The sequence below is a fragment of the Macaca mulatta genome, chromosome 8 (genome assembly GCF_049350105.2).
Source record: "Macaca mulatta isolate MMU2019108-1 chromosome 8, T2T-MMU8v2.0, whole genome shotgun sequence".
Taxonomy (NCBI): domain Eukaryota; kingdom Metazoa; phylum Chordata; class Mammalia; order Primates; family Cercopithecidae; genus Macaca; species Macaca mulatta.
The window spans coordinates 71,019,448-71,022,874 of record NC_133413.1 but is presented as its reverse complement, the minus strand read 5'-3'; the positions used below and the strand labels follow the sequence as shown (position 1 = coordinate 71,022,874).

General features: G+C 39.6%; 1 pseudogene; it reads right to left on the bottom strand.

The window, feature by feature from the left end:
* Positions 1-1,312: 1,312 nt before the first annotated feature.
* Positions 1,313-2,127, bottom strand: LOC100430499 (phosducin-like protein 3 pseudogene; annotated as a pseudogene).
* Positions 2,128-3,427: the final 1,300 nt, after the last annotated feature.

Below are 3,427 nucleotides of genomic sequence, written 5' to 3'. Positions count from 1 at the left end.
GGAACTACGGGAAATGCACTTTCAGCACCATGGCTTTTCACGCTTCCTCATTGGCTGAAATGTGAACACGCACACATTTATCAAACTGGTTGTGTTCTGAGAAAAATCAGCTGACTAAGACGAATGGTCTTAAAGAGTGAAGAGTTTATGCAGATTATTGTTGTTTGTAAAACCTTTTTGGCCAAGAGTGTATGAATTCTCCAGAATTCTTACTACTTGACTTCAAGAGAATCTGGAAAGAAGGAATCCAGTGTGATTCATTTTCAAAAGGTCTGTGTGTTTGTTTGACATAAAAATGTGTACTCTTAGCATTGTTGCTCCAGGCTGCCAAGACAAAATAAATCAGTGTGTTAATTACTTGAATAAAATAACAGTAGAGAAACAGCTGCAACTAATGGAAAGAAAACAAATAGAAGTCTTAAGTGTTATTCCACTGTGGAAGATTACAGACTACGCTGGAATTATACACATTAAGAAATCAATGAGAATGGACGCTTCGGACCTCTCTGAATCACATGACCACAATTAACTGTATGGACTTCTTTCTACCTGGGGAGGAAGCAGACAAATTATGACTCACCCTTTAACATCCCATCATAATTATAAATTCAAGGAGAAAGCAAGGGAGAAAAAAAGAAGAAAAGACAAAGTCTTGGATGTTAAAGGGTGAGTCATTAATTATGATGGGAAGAAAAATGTAGATAACACTTAAACATATATTTTTGGTCAGAAGAACAAAGAATCTATAAAAGATGTTGGCATGAACCCTACTGCATTTATCATTTTTCCAAACTGATTCAAACTTCAGCATGTGGCTGGGATGTTCCAGATGCCCTAGGGCCAATCTTTCGTGCTGCAGGGTACTGGAACTTGCTGCTCCCTCTGCCTGGAACCTGCCCTTTCCTTGTCTAGTGAACTCTGACTCATGATGCAAAATTCAGTTCAAATACTTCCTAGTGACCCTCCCTGTAGACAAGGACCCCAATGTGTGCTGTCATTTCCTCCCGTACTTTTCCTTCATAGCTCTTCTCAGACATCGTAATTAAGGATTTACTTGATACTTTGGTCAATGTCTGCCTCTCCCTCTCAATGGTAAGATCCGTAGGGCAGGGTCCTAGGTTGGTTTTCTCATCACTGTATGCCCAGGGCCTGGAATAGTGTTGGATTATTATTTTTTTAAATACCAATAGCTGGTTTTAATTTTTTTTTAAGGAAATACTACAATTTAAAAAAAGAGTTCCAAAAAATTAACAAAATTTCCAGCAATGATTACTTTTGACATGTAAAGATTTGAAACATAATTTATACAAAACTAAAACCCGAAAGGATTTATTCCTACTTTTTCCTTTTTAAAAAAGTCCAGACAATTTGTCACAAGAAAGTTCAGCAAGTTACAGCAGCTGCAGCCTCCATCACCCTTGGAATCACTGTCCCTCTTCATGAGGACAGAGTGCCACACTGAGGACAGCAACACGTCTTCAGTTGGTTTCTTAGGGTTTTCCTCCAAGTCTGTGTTACTTGCTCCAGATTCAGACAGTTTCCACTCCAACTTATCTCTTGTCAAGTTCATGCTGCCCTACACCAGAGGACGGATAAACTGAGGCTTGATATCTCCTTCCAGGTAAACAAATATCGTGGGCAGATTCCTATCAGGATAATTGGGTGTGCAGGTTGTTGTTGAAATGGCTTTGATAAATTTGACATCAGGAAACTTCCTGGCAAGTCCACTGAGGTGCTGATTTATCAGGGCACAGAGGGGAAGTCCTTGTTTGTAAAGGTGCAAGATGACCCACAAACCCTCACCAGGTAACTTCTTGAACATAATCCTTTCCTGAGACCTCCAAGACTTCTCCACATTTATTCTTCAATTTGGTTACTTTCCACTCACCCAGTCTCTGCTGCCTGTATAGTTCAACAGCATGTTCATCCTCCTCATTACATTCGTCTTCATGACCCTCCAACTCTTCAAAGTCAAATCTTCATATGTTTTCACCACAGACTGCTGGAGGACACATTGCTACTCTTCCTCCTTTTTCTCCAATTCTTTCAGACTTTCCTTGGCAGCAAATCACATCTTACACAACAGGGGCATGTTGAAAGAACTGTGTCTGCATTGGGGTCCTGCATCTTGTTGGCAATTGCTCAAGCCAGTTGTGCCGCGGTGCCCCCGCCCCTCAGCTCCCTTTTGCCCAGAGTTGGATTCTTAATCAGTATTTGTTCAGTAAAATAACAAACCTCTGCCTGCTCATGCCTGTAATTCCAGCACTTTGGGAGGAGGCCGAGGCAGGAGGATTGCTTGAGGCCAGGAGTTCAAGACTGGCCTGGGCAACATAGTGAGACCTTGTCTCTACAAAAAGTACAAAAATTTAGTCAGTGTGGTGGCACTAGCCTGTGGTTCCAGCTACTTGGGAGGCTGAGGTACAGGATTCCTTGAGCCTAGAAAGTTGAGCTAAAGTGACCGGTGATCATGCCACTGCACTCCAGCTGGGTGACAGAGCAAGACTTTCTCAAAAAACCAAACAAAACACTTTAACTAACAATAATACCCACTGTTTATGTAATGTTGTTATGTCAGGTACTGTAATAAATGCTTGCCGTATTTTAATTAAATATCACTTCACAAAGTTTTACTTTATTCCCAATGTATATAACACTATCTTCATTAGTCAGTCATTTGATATAAGTCCAGACCTTTTCTTTGATTATGAGTTCATTGATTGGAAGTTCCATAGTTTTTGTTGGATAAAATACATCTATAATGCTTCATTTATAATTTCTAAAACGTCTAGGATATAAGAACACCTGCAATGGAATTTGAGTGCAGAATCTTTTCAGATTTTTAAAACTTCTCCCAAGCCAATTTTTCTAGCTAATCACCAACAACTAATTTGACAGTATTTTAAAATGACTTGTCTTTTATTTTTTGCCTTTGTACTTTACGGGTATATAAAATGTTTGTTCTGTAATTAAAATAGCAACTAAAATTGGCACATTTAAAAACAAACGCAATTGTATTTTGGTGGTGAACCACTGGTAGGCGGGGCTTTATCTTCTTGTGGGCCTGCTTGCGTGGGGGATTCTGGGAGTGTGCGGAAAAGATATTGATGCTAAAGGGAGCTGGGAAGATCTTTTTTCCTCTGGAAATGCTGAATAAACTTTGTATTATGGGCCTGTGTTTCTACTGTGACTCATCACATGAGGTCAGGTGTGAAACTTTCAACTTTCCACTGATGGCATCATGTTGGCATTCAAAAAGTTTCAGATTTTAGAGCATTTTGGATTTCAGATTTTCAGGATTTTAGGAATGCTTAACCTATAATAGGAATCTCAGAAGACCGTACAGAAAAAAATGGGTGGGAGGAAATATTTCAAGAAATAACAAAAGAGGTTTTCCCACAGCTGAATGATGCTAGTTTCCCAGAACAAT